Source organism: Haliotis asinina, chromosome 4 (genome assembly GCF_037392515.1).
Source record: "Haliotis asinina isolate JCU_RB_2024 chromosome 4, JCU_Hal_asi_v2, whole genome shotgun sequence".
NCBI lineage: Eukaryota > Metazoa > Mollusca > Gastropoda > Lepetellida > Haliotidae > Haliotis > Haliotis asinina.
This window is the reverse complement of record NC_090283.1, coordinates 54,209,278-54,231,953: the sequence shown is the minus strand read 5'-3', so window position 1 is coordinate 54,231,953 and position 22,676 is coordinate 54,209,278. Positions and strand designations below refer to the sequence as shown.

The 22,676-nt window shown below is 37.9% G+C and overlaps 1 protein-coding gene across 3 annotated transcripts in view; it reads right to left on the bottom strand.

The window, feature by feature from the left end:
* LOC137281675 (sodium/hydrogen exchanger 1-like) overlaps positions 1–14,804 on the bottom strand; it is a 56,733-nt gene extending 41,929 nt beyond the window's left edge. Inside the window, exon 1 of one of the 3 annotated variants that reach the window (XM_067813073.1) lies at positions 14,734–14,804. The gene's annotated coding sequence lies outside the window, so the exon portion shown is untranslated. Of the gene's footprint in view, positions 1–14,204; positions 14,544–14,733 lie in introns of those variants that run through there. The other 2 variants (XM_067813072.1, XM_067813074.1) reach the window with 2 other exon arrangements.
* Between the last annotated feature and the right edge of the window lie 7,872 nt (positions 14,805–22,676).

Here is a 22,676-nt window from a genome sequence, read left to right as displayed (position 1 = left end):
ATTTTTTGTATGACTAATTATGTTTATGTAACTGTCAGAATCTAAAGTTTCGATTCGAAGTCGATTTTAGTTGGTGAGATATTGATCCAATGTGAAACGTACGTGACCGAAATGTACGTTGCCAATTAGTACGAAACTAACTGAACATGTACTAAGTGAAAACAGCTTAGCTCTACAGCCATGTACTTCCTGTCGTCTTCCATCTTGCGTTCATATTGTCAGTTAAAACTATAATTGTTTTTGTGATGAGCATATAATCATGTCAGGTCTATTTCATTCAGAAATATGTGGAATTGATAAATATACCCAATGGGTTCAATTTCAGGCAAATGTTCAGTTGGTGTGATGTGCAAATCTGCGTGAAATTTCATAATGTATTGAGTGTTTAGTACTCCAGTACTTTTCTCCTAATTTTGTGTCAATACTTACATATACTTTGTCAAAGTTCATTTTGTTGTTTTTCTTCCTTAATAATACACACTTCACATGCAAGAAACTGTTTTTAAATATTAATGTATTTCATCAAAATTTAAGCTTTAGTTCATCTATGTCCTAACCTACACAGAAATGTACGTTACCCACACTTACAGCCAAGTCTGTCATTCACAGTGGCTCATTTGTCTGTCAAATAAGGTTGCACTTTTAGGATATTCACAGATTCTCACCCTTTCCTAACTGCTATATACAGTTACACAGTATACAAAAAGTCCTAACACCTTTATCGAGCAAAAGAAGACATGCTCAGTTGTTGTGTGCAAACGTAAGTGAAAAACCTAGAATGTTTTAAAATATATCTGGCGTTTATTTTACTCCATACAGTCTAAATGTACGACTCATACTTTTGTGTTAGCACTAACAAGGTTTGTCGAAAATGTATTCGTAAGGAAGACAAGATACAATTTTGATTCTTTTACCATCAAAGAATGTACGTCTGGAATCGTGACAAAGCGCAAAACAGATGAATCAGAAAGGTATGGCATATGTGTAACATAGGATGCAAAGGACTTCTTACATTGGGTTCAATAGTCACGTCTCAAATCTGTGAAGTTCATTCCTGAAAAAGATTGCCAAAACATGGAATTCTAAAGTAGCCTGTACACATAGATGGTCTAGGGAATTCATGTGTAGCTGTGAGAGAGGTTAGCTGTTACTGTCGTGAATGTCTGTATGGCAGGTTAGAGAACTTAGACTCTGGCGTGTGCTAACCAACTCCGATACGATTCTTAAGCCACGCCCCAGATCAATGCAGATCAGAGAGAGGATGTTGATCCAGACTTGACACAGGATGAAGATGCTTCCTCCGTGTCTGAGAACAGCTGCCGTTTTCTCTTGGAAAGTTTGTATCAGCTGTGTGAGAACTGAGACAGTACATCAGGAAGGCGTTTGATATCGACAGCAGAGAGGATACCGCCAACATCTCCATTATGTAATCTATAAAACAGCATCTGCAACTGCCGTCATCATCTGTTGTTGCTGCACAATGAAACTGCACAGGTTGAAAACTGAAAATTACAAGTGAAATGTCCGTTTCACCTGGAAAACTAGCGTATTTGAAAAAGTCATGTTGGTTCTCATTGTTTTATAGTTCTTAAATGGGAAGATACAATTGCCTGTTGACTGTTGCCCTCATTGCTACCATTCTAATACAACAGGAACAGGGGAAAGCAAGATGATTTCAACTGAACGTTATGTAACACATTTATTTGTGAAGCTCTCAAACTAGGAACATGTCTCTTTCAGTTCTGTTTGTGTTATGTATCCGTCATTTGTGTGCTAGACTGTTTCAGTTACAGCAGACGCTACACACCATTCATGCCATGTAGGAAAGCACAAATCGATAGAGATTATTATGTTGATAAGTACAATACTGACTTACACGAGAGACTGATTTACCACGGTGTTTCTTTTTAGCTGAAATTGGAACAACCACCACTACACTTGGAAGAACACCAATAGTCTTTAAGTTTTGAGATGTTATTCGTTTCCAAACCTTGCAGTTCGAATTATCCATTTATTCTGTTCATATCCGAGAGATGTATTCATATTGTTATGACTACCACCTCGTGCTAGCGAGCGCTCTGCACTTATTGATTTTCTGTGAGTGTATCAAAACCACTGAAGCACTGCTATACATAACCATTTTGTTTAGAGGTCACAGAGTCTGATGACATACATTTCCAAGCTGACTTCACGAGTCGCCGGATCCTAACTCAAAATGTATGCATCGTATAATCCCAAAATAACATATTACGAAATGAATAGGTAATATTTGAACTTCAGGGGTTTTATTTTCACGTTTCCTCAAGTAGCTTGACCTGTGTACTAGTATGTGGGTTTCAGAGTACGCCTACAGTGAGATTGCCCATGCTCAGATCAATAACACCCTGATACGCTCCAGTAAACACAGGTCGATGACTGGTGACGTCACCAGTGCACAGGTGTAAACAATCACTCTCCAACAGCAACAAATCACGTGTAGTTACACGTGATACAATCCCAGATTATTATTGTGTATTATTCTGGCGTTAGACAAGGAGAGAATTTATCTCCCATCCTATTCTCTATTTATCTCAGTGACTTAGAAAGTTTCCTCTCCACACGTGGATGTGAAGATGTCAGTCTGAGCTACGAGAACTATCATTATGTGATGCTGTTTCTACATGTTATAATTTTACTTCATGCTGACAATGCAGTTATTATAGCCAGTAGTCAACCCCCAAAGGTTACGTAATCACTTATATGAATACTGTACTACATGGAAACTTAAGGTGAATCTAGAAAGTACAAACATGGTTACTTTAGGCGGTGGAGTAGGCACAAAAACTAAAAAGGTGATAATGTTCTGTGGTGACAATGTTATGTGGTGACAATGTTCTGTGGTAACAATGTTCTGTGGTGACAATGTTCTGTGGTTAATGTTCTGTGATGACAATGTTCTGTGGTATTAGTGTTATGTGGTAACAATGTTCTGTGGTGGCAATGTTCTTTGGTTAATGTTCTGTGGTCACTATGTTCTGTGGTGACAATGTTCTGTGGTGACAATGTTCTGTGGTCACTATGTTCTATGGTGACAATGTTCTGTGGTCACTATGTTCTATGGTGACAATGTTCCATGGTGACAATGTTCTATGGTGACAATGTTCTGTGGTAACAATGTTCTGTGGTGACAATGTTCTGTGGTGACAATGTTCTGTGGTAACAATGCTCTGTGGTGACAATGTACTGTGGTCACTATGTTCTGTGGTAACAATGCTCTGTGGTAAACATACGTGAAGTGGTTAATGCATATACACATCACGGGATAGTCCTCCATAGAAAGAATAGATTGTTAACCTCCATTAAGACTTTTGTAAGTAGCTCCACAAAACCATATGTGCTCTGATTAAAAAGGAACGAAATACCAATCTACCTTTAGACTTGTTTCTGAAAGTTTTTGACGTGATGGCAATACCCATCCTTCTGCACGGCTATGAAGTTAGGGGGTATAAAGATTATGTGAAAAACTACACTTGAAATTGCTCAGAATCGCAACAGGTCTACGAACATCAACTCCAAAGTTTATGATTTATGGAGAACTTGGACGATGTCCCCTTAGGATAACAACATTCCAGAAAATGATAAGCTAGCGGCGTAAACTACAATGTAACGACTACCCAATTAAGCTGTCTAAAATGAACTTTAACTATGTAAGACTAAATTATGACAGAAGCCTGTCTCCAAACGCTTGGCTAAGGTATATTCTAGACAAATGTGGCTTAACACACGTATTAACTTATGCCCACGTGTACGATGGCGAATGGATGACATCTCATATTGAAAGAACACTTAAATCCTTGCGTAGTGAAACTAAAAACAGTACAAACTAAATCAGAGTTTCCTAAACTATTCCATTTTCGGCAGTTAGTTTTTATTTTCAAATTCACTCCCACGCCGTTTATTGACATTTAGAACCTCAAACCATTACTCTCCCGTACAGACTGATCGTTGGTATAATGCGCCACGCGGTAGGAAGACGTCCTTTTGTAGTTCATCTGCCATTGCTGATGAATTTCATTACCTCTTTCGATATTCAGCCTTCACACTATCTAGATCAAAGTTCATAAGTGCATATATAAATATAATTTTCCTAACATGTATAAACTTAAATGACGGAATGAGTCCGTATTTGTCCAAAGGACAATAGTCATTCTGCCCCAAAGGTGTGGAGTGTTTGAAAATGAAATATGTGTTACTGTCCCAAACCGAAAGTAAGGCCCTTATGATCTGGTCTTTTTATTAATGTTTTACTTCCTTATTGCAACTATGGTGAATACCGGCCTGAATGGTATGAATTTAACAGTTAATCAATAAAAAAATTATTGATGTTTTTTTGTTTCGTATTTTAAATTGATAGGTTTTTGAATGGACATGTGTTGACATGATAACAACATATCACGATGACGTGTGACAGCTGAAAATGAAATGTCCCACCATGAAAGTACACTAGGTTCATCATGATCTGATCACATTACAGCTACATTCAAAGGTCATTGTGCAGTTTCCTTCCTTCACATCGTGTACAGTTCACATACAAGCACCTGTTGTACAACTCAGGTACAGGTGAGTACAGGTAGAGGGCTATGACGTCACAAATGCACAGATGTAAGCAATCATTCTCCCTAGGAAGGAAACACTCGAACTTTTGTTATGATTGGAGTTCTATATTCCAAAATCTCATCATAGCCACTGAAAAGGACACCTGACCGTGAAAAAGGCACAAGCACCCAGTCTATACACATGAAGCTACAATTGTTACGGTGCTGTATGTTTGGTGTACACCTGCCAACATGGCCGACCTGGCAAGTCCCAGGTGGATATGAGTGAGTCCCGATTCTTGCGCTATACATGGCCAGGGTGATCATCTTTCGAGCCTGTCTATATTGACGCCGTTGTTAAGACTTGACTTGCTTGGTTGAACATTCATTCAGTTGCGTAAAGTCACGTTTCTGTATCACACTCATGAGGTATTACCCGGGTGCAAACATGTGGTCCAACAATCAAGGACAATATCTTTCTGACAGCCTCTCTAAAGGAAACCTAATTACGCCTGTTCTGAAATTGCACCCTGCAATAACGATGGCGCATGAACGAACTGACAGGAAAATGACGGTCTCTGTGTTTTGGTATGGTGTTTTCTCTGCCATCTGCAACATTACAGAACAATGATGGCGGTTGTTTAATGTCCCGTTCAGCAATATTCCATCCACATTGTATATGTCGATGGTCTCTGGACCAGATATTCCAATGATCATTTGCATGAGCATCGATCAACACAAAAAGGATCCGATGACATGTGTCCACCAAGCTCCTGACCACCCGATCCAGTTAGTCTCCTCTCGCGACAAGCATGGGTTGCTGAAGGCCGTTTCTAACCCGGATCTTCATTGATCTCCATCTACATGAGGTCTGTAAATAATCAATTCAATGACAGACAACCCAGTGGTTGACATCATGAACACGAGTTTATGCAGCTAGAACTTGGTGACGTCAGCCAAACCAGCGAAACTTGCACCCCGATCCTGTCAGCCGCATCTCACTGCAACCTTGGGTTCACAGAGGAACAATCAAGGATCTCCACGGGGCAAGGAACAGAAGACGATAACGTGGACTTTTTGCATTACGTCACAATGTGTTAACGTCATTGCGCCATTCTAGTCTGTCCCCTCGTATTTGAATACTTTTGCATTACGTCACAATGTAACCAACGTCACGATGCATGTCAGTCGTCATCGCCTCGCACAGCCTCCTACAGTAAACTACTCCGTTGCATCCCATTTCTTGGTTTGCAGTTGCGTCACTCAGCTAACATCACTGGTGGAAACATCACGTTTATATTTTCCGAAGGATAAAATGTGTTACAGCGACACTATAACGTACGCAGTGTTTACATTCCCACAATGCAATATCAATTGAATAGTCAGTTTCATCTACATGTACGATCTATCATCACGCTGGTAGTAGAAGCACGACTTTCATATTGCCCCATATGGTGCAAGTTAATCACATATGTAATAAAATGATTTTGAAAAAAATTATTTAACCCGAACGTAAACCGTTACCAAACTGTTTATCATTTTTTTAGATAATGTTTGTCTAACGTAAGGGGGCTGACACGTCAAAAGAACAGCGCGTCCGTTAGCGCTGTGGGAGGATTCTTAATGTAGGTCACCGACACCGTCGTTTGTTGTCTGCTTTAGATAAACCGAAATTATCCCAAGAAAGTATTAAATTTGGCATCTTACAAACGAAATACAGTTCGTTCTGCCACCATATATAGTGTAGTAATTAAAGCACACTTTCTCCCTTAACTACTCCACATAGGTACAATGTGTGAAGCCCATTTTCTGGTGTCCCCCCGCCGTGATATTACTGGAATACTGCTAACAGCGGCGTAAAACTAAACTCACTCACTCACCCTTAACTACTGCTATTATAGTTAAAACAAGCGTTCTCGTGCTTTAACTATAACAGTTCAGGGCGAAAGTGTGCTTTACTTCGCTAGACACAGTTGTGGAGCAAACCGTATTTCTGAATTCAAAGAAGCCTTTGTTATGCCCAATATTGCCCTAAATGTCAACAATCCTTAACGTAAACCCGAGAAGGAATAAAGGTTGTGGAGAAGACGCATTTACATGGTTTGTGTTCATGCAAAAATTAGTAATTTTACGCTACAGAATATTCCAAATATATGGTGGCGGTCTGTCAATACAGTGTCATTAAGTCTAAACTAGTATTATCATCTACGTAACGGTGACAGGATGACGTGTCTGAACCAGTAATATCATCTACGTAACGGGATGACGTGTCTGAACCAGTAATATCATCTGCGTAACGGTGACAGGATGACGTGTCTGAACCAGTAATATCATCTACGTAACGGGATGACGTGTCTGAACCAGTAATATCATCTGCGTAACGGTGACAGGATGACGTGTCTGAACCAGTAATATCATCTACGTAACTGTGACAGGATGACATGTCTGACCCAGTAATATCATCTACGTCACTGTGACAGGATGACGTGTCTGAACCAGTAATATCATCTACGTCACTGTGACAGGATGACATGTCAACCAAGTGAGCGAGTCAGACTACCCGATCACAACAGCGGTCTCTTTCTTACCAGCAGCATGAGTTGCCCGATCTCCTCGGGTGGGAAAAATTCAGCTAGCAGCTTTTGTGCAATTTTGTTTGTCAGTGGTCTTTTGTGGATTGTTCTACACATCCACCTTTTATGAAATAAACTTTAGGAAGATGGTGGTCTGGATATCATATTACAGATGTCTAACAACAGCAAGTTTCACGGTTAGCTGACTCAATCATACGCTGAACATGCAGGCCCTGTGTGCATCATTCACCTCTGCCTTCAGGTAACTGTGTCAGGTCATGGGGTGGTAGAAAGGCAGCCTTGTAGATAAAGCGTTCGCTCGTCACGCCGAAGGCCCGGCTTCGATTCCTCCCATGTATGGGTACAATGTGTGAGGCCCATTTCTGGTGTTCCGCGCCTTGATAGTGCTGGATTATTGCTAAAAGCAGCGTAAAACTAAAGTCATCCCCTCACTCGTACCTTGTACAGTGAACTATTTGTTTGAGAACAATAATTTTGGTACAAATCACGTCACGTCTCGCTCATCGAGTTGGGTAAAACTCATTTGGAGGAGTGAGTGAGCTGGGTTTTACTCCGTTTTTAGCAATATCCCAGTAATATCACGGCGGGGGAAACCAGAACATTGTACCCATGTTGAGAGTCGAACCCGGGCCTTCACATGAGCTCCAAGACGAGATATAGGTACATCCTTCTATGAAGTCAAGCTGATGTAGTGAACCCAGCTCATGACAGTGATTACTTGTCACGATATGACTGAAATATTGCCGATGTGATTATAAACATTAACTCAGTCATTTCGCGTGATGAGCGAACGCTTCAATAACTAGGCCACCTACATTCCATTGAGGTAATGCAGACATCTTTGTCACTGCGGGCGATCTTCTCAGCTGAACAACATGTTTTTTTATATAAAAATTCTTGCGCTTTTAAAAACCATTCAGTCTCCGCTGCAAAACTTGATTTGATTGGATGGAAATGCATTTAGTTGTAAAATAACCGGGTACAATTACAATATCGGTTTAGTAAGAGTCAATATGCACATGTTTTGGGGTGGAATCTGGGTGTCGGAATTCGGAATAGAGGGGTGTCGGATTAGAGGGAGTTTTATGTAAATACATAGCTACCAAAAAACATTTGCTGTTTCACAGGAATGTCGGGCGTGTGGGATGTCTGTTTAGAGTCTACTGTGGATCATTTACATGAGCCGTATGACAGCCGAGTGCAACCATGCGGCTTGCCCTCGAGACACAAGAAGTAGGTCAGTGTGTTGACTGTCAGACCGTATCAAGCTGCTATATAATATATGACAAAATATTCACCTGCCCCAGTTATTGCAATTTCCTAATCAGTTCCTAATTAATAACACTACTAAAACCTACGTTAATTAACTAGTAACCTTATAACGATAATGTAAGCATTCAGTCAGTTTTCGATTAATAACAGTACTGTTACCTAGGTTTATAAAGAACTACCTTATATAAGGATTATACATTTCCTAAATCAGTTTCTGATTAATAACACTACTAAAACCTACGTTAATTAACCAGTAACCTTGTAACGATAATGTAAGCATTCAGTCAGTTTTCGATTACTAACAGTACTGTTACCTAGGTTTATAAAGAACTACCTTATATAAGGATTATACATTTCCTAAATCAGCTTCTGATTAATAACACTACTAAAACCTACGTTAATTAACCAGTAACCTTGTAACGATAATGTAAGCATTCAGTCAGTTTTCGATTAATAACAGTACTGTTACCTAGGTTTATAAAGAACTACCTTATATAAGGATTATACATTTCCTAAATCAGCTTCTGATTAATAACACTACTAAAACCTACGTTAATTAACCAGTAACCTTGTAACGATAATGTAAGCATTCAGTCAGTTTTCGATTACTAACAGTACTGTTACCTAGGTTTATAAAGAACTACCTTATATAAGGATTATACATTTCCTAAATCAGCTTCTGATTAATAACAATACTAAAACCTACGTTAATTAACCAGTAACCTTGTAACGATAATGTAAGCATTCAGTCAGTTTTCGATTACTAACAGTACTGTTACCTAGGTTTATAAAGAACTACCTTATATAAGGATTATACATTTCCTAAATCAGCTTCTGATTAATAACACTACTAAAACCTACGTTAATTAACCAGTAACCTTGTAACGATAATGTAAGCATTCAGTCAGTTTTCGATTAATAACAGTACTGTTACCTAGGTTTATAAAGAACTACCTTATATAAGGATTATACATTTCCTAAATCAGCTTCTGATTAATAACAATACTAAAACCTACGTTAATTAACCAGTAACCTTGTAACGATAATGTAAGCATTCAGTCAGTTTTCGATTACTAACAGCACTGTTACCTAGGTTTATAAAGAACTACCTTATATAAGGATTATACATTTCCTAAATCAGTTTCTGATTAATAACACTACTAAAACCTACGTTAATTAACCAGTAACCTTACAACGATAATGTAAGCATTCAGTCAGTTTTCGATTAATAAAAGTACTGTTACCTTGGTTTATAAAGAACTACCTTATATAAGGATTATACATTTCCTAAATCAGTTTCTGATTAATAACACTACTAAAACCTACGTTAATTAACCAGTAACCTTACAACGATAATGTAAGCATTCAGTCAGTTTTCGATTAATAAAAGTACTGTTACCTAGGTTTATAAAGAACTACCTTATATAAGGATTATACATTTCCTAAATCAGTTTCTGATTAATAACACTACTAAAACCTACGTTAATTAACCAGTAACCTTATAACGATAATGTAAGCATTCAGTCAGTTTTCGATTAATAACAGTACTGTTACCTAGGTTTATAAAGAACTACCTTATATAAGGATTATACATTTCCTAAATCAGTTTCTGATTAATAACACTACTAAAACCTACGTTAATTAACTAGTGACCTTATAACGATAATGTAAGCATTCAGTCAGTTTTCGATTAATAACAGTACTGTTACCTAGGTTTATAAAGAACTACCTTATATAAGGATTATACATTTCCTAAATCAGTTTCTGATTAATAACACTACTAAAACCTACGTTAATTAACCAGTAACCTTGTAACGATAATGTAAGCATTCAGTCAGTTTTCGATTACTAACAGTACTGTTACCTAGGTTTATAAAGAACTACCTTATATAAGGATTATACATTTCCTAAATCAGTTTCTGATTAATAACACTACTAAAACCTACGTTAATTAACCAGTAACCTTGTAACGATAATGTAAGCATTCAGTCAGTTTTCGATTAATAACAGTACTGTTACCTAGGTTTATAAAGAACTACCTTATATAAGGATTATACATTTCCTAAATCAGTTTCTGATTAATAACAATACTAAAACCTACGTTAATTAACCAGTAACCTTACAACGATAATGTAAGCATTCAGTCAGTTTTCGATTAATAAAAGTACTGTTACCTAGGTTTATAAAGAACTACCTTATATAAGGATTATACATTTCCTAAATCAGCTTCTGATTAATAACAATACTAAAACCTACGTTAATTAACCAGTAACCTTATAACGATAATGTAAGCATTCAGTCAGTTTTCGATTAATAACAGTACTGTTACCTAGGTTTATAAAGAACTACCTTATATAAGGATTATACATTTCCTAAATCAGTTTCTGATTAATAACACTACTAAAACCTACGTTAATTAACCAGTAACCTTATAACGATAATGTAAGCATTCAGTCAGTTTTCGATTAATAACAGTACTGTTACCTAGGTTTATAAAGAACTACCTTATATAAGGATTATACATTTCCTAAATCAGTTTCTGATTAATAACACTACTAAAACCTACGTTAATTAACCAGTAACCTTACAACGATAATGTAAGCATTCAGTCAGTTTTCGATTAATAAAAGTACTGTTACCTAGGTTTATAAAGAACTACCTTATATAAGGATTATACATTTCCTAAATCAGTTTCTGATTAATAACACTACTAAAACCTACGTTAATTAACCAGTAACCTTACAACGATAATGTAAGCATTCAGTCAGTTTTCGATTAATAAAAGTACTGTTACCTAGGTTTATAAAGAACTACCTTATATAAGGATTATACATTTCCTAAATCAGTTTCTGATTAATAACACTACTAAAACCTACGTTAATTAACCAGTAACCTTATAACGATAATGTAAGCATTCAGTCAGTTTTCGATTAATAACAGTACTGTTACCTAGGTTTATAAAGAACTACCTTATATAAGGATTATACATTTCCTAAATCAGTTTCTGATTAATAACACTACTAAAACCTACGTTAATTAACTAGTGACCTTATAACGATAATGTAAGCATTCAGTCAGTTTTCGATTAATAACAGTACTGTTACCTAGGTTTATAAAGAACTACCTTATATAAGGATTATACATTTCCTAAATCAGTTTCTGATTAATAACACTACTAAAACCTACGTTAATTAACCAGTAACCTTGTAACGATAATGTAAGCATTCAGTCAGTTTTCGATTACTAACAGTACTGTTACCTAGGTTTATAAAGAACTACCTTATATAAGGATTATACATTTCCTAAATCAGTTTCTGATTAATAACACTACTAAAACCTACGTTAATTAACTAGTGACCTTATAACGATAATGTAAGCATTCAGTCAGTTTTCGATTAATAACAGTACTGTTACCTAGGTTTATAAAGAACTACCTTATATAAGGATTATACATTTCCTAAATCAGTTTCTGATTAATAACAATAATAATACCTATGTTTAGAACAAACATGCTTATAACGATAAATAATTACTTCATTCAAATTCCGATTAAAAACATTAATGTTATCGGGCTTACAACATCTTAGATGATGATAACTGAAATATTCTGTTAAGTCAATAAAAGCGAACTTGAATGGTTATATATATTTATCGGCTCTCTTAGTTCGAGTTTGATATTGTTTCGCTCCGGGTACTGCAAAATGTAGTTTATAAAATAAATAAATAAATAAATAAATAAATAAATAAATAAATAAATAAATAAATAAATAAATAAATAAATAAATAAATAAATAAATAAATAAGTAAATAAATAAATAAATAAATAAATAAATAAATAAATAAATAAATAAATAAATAAATAAATAAATTTCGCCGCATTTCTGCAAAAACAATGACGGACATCATGAGGCAGGGCTGTGGCCTGTAGCCTGAATCCCTCTATAACTCCTCTTAAGGAAGGGAAATCTGAATGAATTGCACAGTTTCGAAATTCATTAACAAATTGAAAACAATTGAAAATCCTTTATGTGTTCACAAAGAGCATATCATAAATCTGTTACATGGTTTCCGGTATTCATTATGTTCGGGTAGATTTCACCCATCAGTCTGTGCCTCTTTAAAAAACGCTGTCATCAAACTATGACGCATTCGTGTGTTATCATCTGCATATAAGAACAAACGACAGATACACGAGCTGTATGTGAACAATGAGCTTTTCTATGTACGACGAAAAAGTGTGTGTGAGCGAGTTCAGATTTATAGTCACATCTACAATCTTTCAGGCTGCTCGTGACTTACAAAATAATAAATTCATGATAAACGCAATTCATAAACGCAAATCATTACAAAAACTGTCGACGAAGGACAGTAAACTAATTAGATTTTCACAGAGTACAGAATTAAGACTAGCATGTAACTTAAACTGATATTATGAACTAAGATATGGGCTATACATCGCCGAACTGACGGTAGATCACCGTGCAAGGGACCATAAGGACTTACACTGCTTTAGCAACCTGTGTGGACCCTGGATTTAGTTCATTCCGTCAGATGATGGTGATTTTTTCACAAATAAGCCATATATTAAAAGAACAGATATACTGCGATTAAAATGACGGATAATGAAAACTACTTTAACGAAAGGTGACTTCTGTAAACTCTCCCTGAGACAATAATTCTACGCTACTTCACCGGCCTTTGCAGGTATAGCTATTAACAATTAAAGTTGCGAATTGTTTAGTCAAAAAAGCAATTAATGTACTTATTATAACACATAACAAAATTTATCAGTTAATTCAATTTCTTATAAAAATATAATAAAAATGTAATGACTGTTTCAGAACTGATGAATTAAAAAGATCCTTCACATGAGATGATTTGAAATATTTATCCCTAGTGATGAAAAAATCAGTTCAGTTAAGCGGGACCGCGCTTCTTTAATCACAAGGGATACAAAACGGAGGATCCTCACCTTTCAGTAGGTATTCATGAGTATATTCAGCATGGCCACTACGACGCCGCCGTATTGTGACCTAACAAAACTCGGCTGACAGCTCAAGTAAGTGTAAACCATAGTTAGCTATGTTTGATGTACTAGACTGACACCTATTTGAGTGTCCCACTTCTACTTTAGATCGCGGATGTTCGAACTAAAGATAGCTTTGCAATCAGATTTTGGCAGAGGTTCAATTTTTTTTAAAAGCGACTTACTGCAGAGTAAGTGACTTTAAGAAAGTAGCCCGTCCTGACTAATTTTCCACCTGTCCTGATTTATAAGACCATAATCAGGATGACGCTATTATGAAAGAATAAATCAACATGGAATTTGATGTTGTTGTTTAGTGGACTTTTTAAAAGTTTTAAATAGCAACGATAACTCTACTTTACTATCACTGTGAAAGTTAAAGGCTGCATTTTCAGCATATGTGAAATGAAATCCACGTTTGTTTGCAGTTTGAAACCGTACGTCGAAATCATCCAGAAGCCCGTGGACATGTCAGATACCACTATTTCATTGCCCGACAAGAAATCTGACTTGTCCCGGGCGGAGGGCAATGGGGTTTGTAACTCCTGCATGGAGTGAGAAGTGGTATCACACCTGTAAGGAGCAAGATCAGCCAGCGTGTGCTACCAGGAATACTAACATGGCCAGGATAACCAGCAGAGAACGCCGTCCCACGGGACCTCAGCAACATCATTGTATAATACAACGACACCATGATAACGACGCAGTAGGCAAGGTGTGGATGAGTATTACGCTCACCTGTATACTGTTTCAGGTTCCCTCTCTTGTAACTCTCGGGCAGATGTATTATCCTCTTCTCAGATCACCCTGCGATTCATATCTTCGTTCAGACTTGATATATGTAGCTCCACAAATGGCTGAATCATACCCACCTGTAGCTATTAAATGTCCACAAAAGCTCACGCAATGCACTCCCTGGTTCGTTTCAAACGTGTATTAAGCCTGTCGTAATAGGTTATGCCATGTCACACCTTCACGTTGGAGCGAGCGATTGCTGGCGTATGAAAGTTTCTCTTAAACGCTGGTATACGCGGCACTATCGATGTTTTATTGGGGAGACGTAGTGCACGGAACACATGTTTTTAGGACACAGACATAATTGGAACTGCGCGATATAGATGCGCAGTTCGTATCCTTAGCAACCATGTTTGTTTACGTTCTCGCTTCAGTTGCATTTTACTGTTTCCTTATACCATTAAAATCTTAATTTTAAAATCTTCTTAGGGTTAGCTTTACTATTTAAGGACTTAATGCGAGGATCACTTACCTTTAGATAACACCTACAGCTAAATCATCGTCATTGACGCGTTGTTTTGCCGATCCTTCTGAGCAGTGCTGTGCTTCTATTGGCTAAAAAAACGCATCGTTGCATGCATCGCTGCACCACGCCTAGCCGCAACTGAGACAGGTGCTTCCCGCGTAAGCGAGAGACATTCAAAATGGCGTCACGGTATGTAATCCTACAAGGCAACAATGGTAACGTTGGCAGTGTTTGAAATAAGGCCCTCCCGATCGAGACAGATAGCTTTCTGACAGAGAGTCTAAAGTTACAGCTTGCTAGCCCGATTGGCTTGTAAAAAAATTAGATAACATGTTCCACACATCGGAGAAAATTCACCATATCGTAAAATCTGTTTTTCAATTTGAGCGTTTCATTTAAACTTGGCAATTATTGCTTGAACATTGAACTATCGCATCACTACTCATATCGCAATCTCAAAACACTGCGCTCGTCTGGTTAAATCCATTTTGGACTGGTAACAGTTTGGAGTTGCCAGCTTTGGTGAGTGGCTGGTTTTTTTTACTTATTTCATACACTGCGGAGTACTGGCCACCGAAGAGCAGATAAACGCCTACAAGAAGGTAAATACGTGTTGAACTGTATTTGACGCCGCATGTTTTGATTTGTTACCCTGTTATAATGGGCATTTTTACTCACCTATTTGTGTAAACGACACAAACACTTGCATGATCATGTTTGTCATTTCGAGACATTGATTTGTTTAGTTTGTGTGAGATTTATGAATTAATATCTCTATTATTGACTCATGACAATCAGTTAAAAACGTCATGTAAGATTATTTGTGCACAAACAAAGAAGTTCACTTCAGTCGGGCTAAGGTTCATATGTGTGCAATTAGTTTCAGCACCTCTAATCAGTGTCTAGATAATGTTTTAGAGCGATGTAGACTTTTCAAAAAAAGACGCCAATAAGCAATTTTAGAAGAATTTATCGCTTTGGTTTAAGAGCAATGATGTGATTTCAGTGGTAAAAAGATGAAAATTTCCATACACGTCTAGAAGCAAAGAATTCGCCCACACAACAGCAGCTTTTATTGTTCTGTCTCTGTTGACTTGAGTCTACAGCATGGCGTCAAACTCAGCACTGTGTACGGCCACCGTTTGGCATCTGCTCGGCACCGTCTGGGTACAAACTGGGTGTGTCAACTAAGTCGCTCCCCATTCGTCCCCTGCATAGGCATAACCAATTGTGGAAGAGTCTGGGGTGTGGTTTGACACGGACGTACGTAGATCGAATTCATCCCATAGGTTTTCCTTAGGGTTTAGATCCGGTGATCGGGTAGCAACATTCCGAGACGCTTGCTGTATGTAAAGTAACGCTCGTATACTGGAAGAACTCCCCGGTCTATAACCGGAAGCATGTCAAGTACAACAATCCCTTTCAAAATCTCCTTAACCACCACTAAATCAGATGTTTGTGTGCAATGTCACCCCATATCATGACACTGTCACCGTCTGTCGAATGCAATAAAGAGTAAAACGTTCGTTTCCCTATCGGTAAACACAATATGCAGTCTTCTATCTGTCATGTTTTCTAGATATATGTCTAAATTCACGTGGCAATGCAGACCTCTCAAGTGCATCAGCACAAACGTTGCCTTTGCCTTTAAATTGTTTGATCACAAGATTGAAACCTTGCAAGGTCAAACGCCACCTCATAAGTCTTTGGTTCTTGTTCTTCATTATATGAAAAAAAGTCAAGGAATTGTGATCAGTAAAAACTTCAAATGGCAAAGTGGTTGTACCATGGTACATGTCAAAAACGTTGGAAAATACATTCTCGTAACACAGTTCATTGCAAAAAATATGAAAAGGCATTGCATGAAATATTTCAAATTGTCAAGCTTTCATTCTTATATCCAGGATATCTCCACAAAGCCATAAAGTCGGTTTTAGACGACAGGAGGCGAATTTGAACATTTGGTTCATGATGCAAGGTTGTCAGCAGAAAAATGCATACCTGGGCAGCGAGAGTTATTGCAGCCACGCCAGAACAGTTTCGCTCAGCAAAACTATTACAACTTCATGATAACAACAGTTTATTAATCAGTTGTGGTAGATTTCCTATGTCGTGTGCCAAGACGTCAGGTTTACGTGAAATGTTCGCATGCTTGATTGTTGACGTTGGAAGGTAACATATACAGCACGACGTTTCTAGGCTACCTCTTGTCCCGTCATCAAGTGAATGACAAATAGTATTGCATTAGAAAATAGTATTTACAAATGAACTTTAATTTTAAATTCTAATAACACCGTATTCCTATATTTAATAGCGAGGTGTAGGTGTAGCATGACTTTAACTAAGATGTCACAGACTGTCCCTGTTTGATGAGGTCGTAAAATGATTCACAATGCATCTGGCTCACTGGTTACAGCTGTTGTGTGTTTTGCGCTAATTCAGTGTAGTTCTTTAACGCACAATGAGATGTATATAATATCGATTCCGTACCAGACCGCCAAACATTTCTAACGGAAGCGCCTCGTTTTGAGATTTCCTGGTTCCTGTTTGTCAGAGCTCGCTGAAGGACGTGTTTGCCAGGACTAGGAGTGTAGTTTTGCAATCTACAAGTGCACTATAAAATCATTCTGATTAATATTTTTGTATTCATTTAAAGAATTTTTCCAAAAAATCTGAACTGGTCATATCACTAGGTTGCACAGGAGAACGGAACCCAGTCAGCAGGAAACGAGACAATTGCGTATTCAATGTTTTTGACTTGTTCTCCTGAAAGATTCACTGTCCAGCTTTTGAGATCTGACAACTCTTCAGAAAGGTTTGCTGTCCAGCTTTTGAGATCTAACAACTGTCTGAAAGATTCAGTGTCCAGATTTGAAAATCTAGCAACGCTCCGAAAGATTGGCTGTTCAGTTTATAAGATCTGACAACTCTCCTTGAAGTTTCGCTGTCCAGTTTATGAGATCAGACAAATCTCGAGAAGGGTCCTTGCGGGTGTATACTGAAACCCAAAAATGCAGGTCCATTTGCATGCGAGATTTCGTAATATGTTATTTTGGGATTACACAACTATAATATGTTCAAGTCACGTTGTATATATTTTTAGTTATGATTTGCATCATCAGTGTCCGGCAATTCGCGAAGTCAGCTTGGAAATGTACGTTACCAGACTCGCTGAACTCTGAACAAAACGCCCATTAACTACAGACTTAGATCATTCACAGAAAATCAATAAATGCAGAAACAGCGCTAGGACGAGGGAGGTAGTCGGCACAACACGAATACCTCAGTCGAACATAAACCAGAAAACAACACTTAAAGACCATGTGTGTCCATCTAAGTGTTGTTCCTGTTTCGGATAAAAGTAGGCACCGTGGTCAAGCAATCTCCCATGTAAGTCAATACTAGATATTAGAAATATAATGTATATTACCTGGATGCCAGCATAATGTGCTCTGTCTATTTATGACATGAGATGAATGTGGTGCACCGTGACTAAAACTCGTTGTAGTGTTTGTTCTTAGAAAGCAGACAAATTAATTATCTTAAATTATCTTTTAATTTACATGAAAATACCTACAGACGAAGGGAAGAACAAGTAAACAGATAAGCCGATACGTAATTGTGTCAGATCATGAGTCACCTAACAGTCTAACACACACATAATGGATACATAAAACAAAGAGAGCTAAAAGAAATATGTTCCTAGTTTCAGAGCGCCACAACTTCATGTGTTATATTATATTTGATGTAATTCAAATCATGTTGCTTTCCCATGCTACTTTGTTTTCGTTGAGTAAATACCACAATGGTAGCAACGAGGGGACCACAAAAGCTTTCAGCCAACAAGCAAATTGTATCTCCCAACGATAAAGGAATGGGAGGTAATATGGCCAAACACACAAGGTTTTCGGAAGATAACAGATATTTCACATGTAATTTTCAAACTTCTGTGCAAACAGGTTTCGATCTCAATGACACAGTTTGAGAATACGCTGTGACTTGCCAGATGGTACTGATTCATGAACCTTGCATATAACCTCTGTGCAGCAGTACCAGGTGGGGGAGGGGTGGAGAGCGGGCTGTACTATGGCCAGCTTCAAAATACATGCCGTTCCATCTGGGCTTCAGTCCAAATTCAGATTGATGGTTTGCCACCAGGTTGAAGATCAGTTTGTTTCGGTATTGGCTGGTTAGTGTATCTGTCCAGTAGTGGTCAACTCTACATGCGCATCTAATGATCTGATCTGGTGCATGACTTTCTTCAGAATGGTCAACACTGCGGCGACTGTGTGTCATGGCTCATCCGAAATTACTACGCCACTCTGATGCACGCGTTCCACTCCTCATTCCTGGATGCTATGTTTCAGCTGGACCCAGTGACTGTCAAACCTAATTTCTAACAACACACACTCTAGATATGATGATATAACGTATGAAGCATCGATACAAACATTTTAAAACATTATATTTAAATATTCCGATGTAAAAATCACAAACTTGATGAATTGCTAGATACCCAGTGCTCTCCGTCACATCAGTAAACACGATTCCAGATGTCAATTCTTTGATGGTAAATGAATCAAGATTTTATCGTTTCTACCTTTCAAATACACTTTCGACAAACCTTGTTAGTGTTAACACAAATGTAAGAAGGCCTTTGCATCCTGTCTTACACGCTTGTCATACCTTCCTGGTTCATCTGCTTTGTGACCACACTGAGGCCTTTACTACTGTCAGCTTCTAAATACATGTAGTTCCATCTGGGCATGACTTTCTTCAGAATGGTTAACACTGCGGGGGCTGTGTGTGATGCACACCACAATTTAGCAGTTTTTCCTTTGCTCGATACATGTGACACCACCGAGGCATTTACTACGGTCAGCTGCTAAATAGTTCCATCTGGGCTTCAGTTCCAATTCAGACTGAGGGTTCTTCACGAGGCTAAAGATGAGTTTGTTCCGGTATTGGCTGGTTCGACTATCTGCTGAGTAGTGGGTCATTTCTACATCCAGTCATCTGATTTGTGGCATGATTTCCTCAGAATGGTCAATGCTATGGCGGCTGTGTGTGATGGCTCATCCGAAATTACTACGCCACTCTGATGCACACGTAATTCCTGTAATACACCACGACTGGATGCAAGTTTGGATCCAGTGGCTGTCAAACCTAATTTCTAACAACATACACTCTAGATATGATGATATAACGTTTGAAACATACGATGCAAACATTTTAAAACATATTTAAGTATTCTGATGTAGTAAACACGATTCCGGACGTACATTCTTTGATGGTAAATGAATCAAAATTGTATCGTTTCCACCTTAGAAATACACTTTTGACAAACCGTGTTAGTGTTAAGTCGTATTTTTAAATTGCAAGGAGTAATAAACACCTATAACTATCCTAAAACTGCAACCTTATTTGACTGACAAATGAGTCACCGTGAATCACTGATCTGGCTGTAAAGGAAACTCTATGTGTGAAGGTTAGGACACAGGAGAACTGAAGTCCAACTTCGGAAGCTATTCATTAAGATTTAAAACAGGTGCTTGCATGTGCAGTGTACATGCTGTTAATAAAGAAAAACATCTCAACTTTCATTGCAGATGCAATAAGACCAGATCGTAGTAAACTTGATGTACTTTCATGTTGGGACAGTAACGTAGATTTCATGTTCCCACACATGAAGTCTTATTTGATAATGACCTGGCATCAGTGATCATAATATGTTCCTGTCATGCCACGCACCTGTCTTATTTCCATTCAGAAACCTAATAATTTTTAAAAACAAATAAACTCATCTATCATTTTTATTGATTACCTGTCAAAATTATACCATTCAGGTAGCTATTCATCACAGCTAGCAATAAGACCAGGGCCCACTTGCACAAAGCAATCTCAGTGCAACAATGATTGTAACTCCCATTCTCCAACATAGGCTTAGATGATCATAGCGCTAACATTGCTTTGTGCAAGTGGGCCCAGATAGTGAACTCGGTTCACTTTCAGGTTGCGACAGTGACGTTCATCGTTTCATTTTTCACATTCTCAAAACTATATTTTAAAATGACTGTTGTACTTTTTATTTTCTTTTATACAACTTGCACAGATCAAGCCCTTTATTAACACGCGCATTCACAACATCATGCAAAATAATTTGATGTTTGTACATATCATAGCAAGAAACTTGGACCTGTGTATACGGTTTCATTGTAAGATTCATGATCCGCGTTAGAATTGATCTTCATGATCAGTAACTCATGCTTGTCCTAACCACAGGCCCTCGTGTCATTGTGAGGATTAAAGATTTTTTTAAAAAACATGAATATTTTGAGATGACCCCTGACTTGAAACGCTTTATTGTACTGAGAAGCGTTTCAAGTTGTGGGTCATTTCAAAAGTATTATAGTTTTAATCCTCGCAATGACATGAGGGTCTGTTGTCCTAATAGGCGACTAACGGGATAGGGTGCTTAGTCCTCAGCGATGGCCTGCTTGGCACATGTCACAGGATTTTCTGGTCCAGACTCGATTATTTACACCAACGCCATATAGCTGGAACATTACTGACTGCAGCTTAAAACTAAACCCACTCACTCAGTGGAAAGACATGGGACCAGCTCCATAATTTATCGGTCGGTATCAATTTCAAAATTTGTTGCTTCAGGAACTTTTTCAGACCCTTAGCGTTGGCCGTATCGACAAAAATCAGAACATCGCATATTTCTTTCGTGGAAAGTTCAGTGTGGTTTAGCTTGGTTTGTGTCTTGGACCTCCATAGGTACAAAGTTAAGTTAATTAGAACTTTACTGATGTTTGAACATTAAATAACTGAACAAAACGTTTAACAAAACTGAGAGCGCTTTATAAATCACCGTCATCAACAATTGAACATAGTCAAGAAAGGGTTACATTTTCAGGTATGAGAAGCATATATATTTAGAAATACACAATGAAAATCGGGACTGATGCTTGTTTTTGTTTTTTCCAGAACATGTGGACAATTCAAAATAATGGTTTCTCCCTTCTCACGCCTGCTGCAAGAGCGAGAAGCTGCAGGGAGTTGTGCACGTGCGCTTCCACAGTGAGAAACACTGACTAATGAGGAAACTACGACACATTGTCAACGCATACAGTGACAGTCTTTGTGTATTATCGACAAGGGATGTTTAGTTTTGTAGGTTATTATCATCAGCGCTTGTCTTGATCAAATGTCACAAACCCGTTCATGAGGAAACTCATGGGTAAGTATGAAAGCTCACGACAGCGCTTTTTTAATTTGAGGTTCCGATATGTTGCCATGGTATTTTCGTATAGTTTGTTGCTCCATACAAAAAGCAATGTAAAGTGTTTGATGTCAGACTTTTATCTTACTAAGATGTTATCAATAGCAGAACAGAGATAAAACTAGGTAATTGAGGATGCACATACCTGTTAATGGGATTTATTCAATTCTATCTTGGCTTTACAACAATCAACTACGTACGTTTACTGATACAAAGCTTCTCTGTGCACCTTTTCATATCATGGTATTTGTGGACACGTGTTTAGCAATATGCAATAAAATATTGAAATTAAACACAACAATGGCCTTTAATTTTGATCTGTGGTGGTAGGGTAGCCTAGTGGTTAAAGTGTTCGCTCATCACACCAATTTTACCTGAATTTGATTCCCCACATGGGTACAATGTGTGAAGCCTGGTGTTCTGAGTCACACCCACCGCCCAAGGATTGTGCTGGAATGTTGCTAAAAGCAGCAATAAACCAAGTCACTCACTCACTAGGGTGGTAGGGTAGCCTATAGTGGTTAAAACATTCACTTCACGCCAGATATCCAAGTACGATTCCTCCTAGGTTAACTTCGTTGTGTCCCCACCTTGACATTGTTGAAATATTTCTGAAAACTGCGCAAAACCATCCATACTGGCTCACTCTTGTGTTAATGTT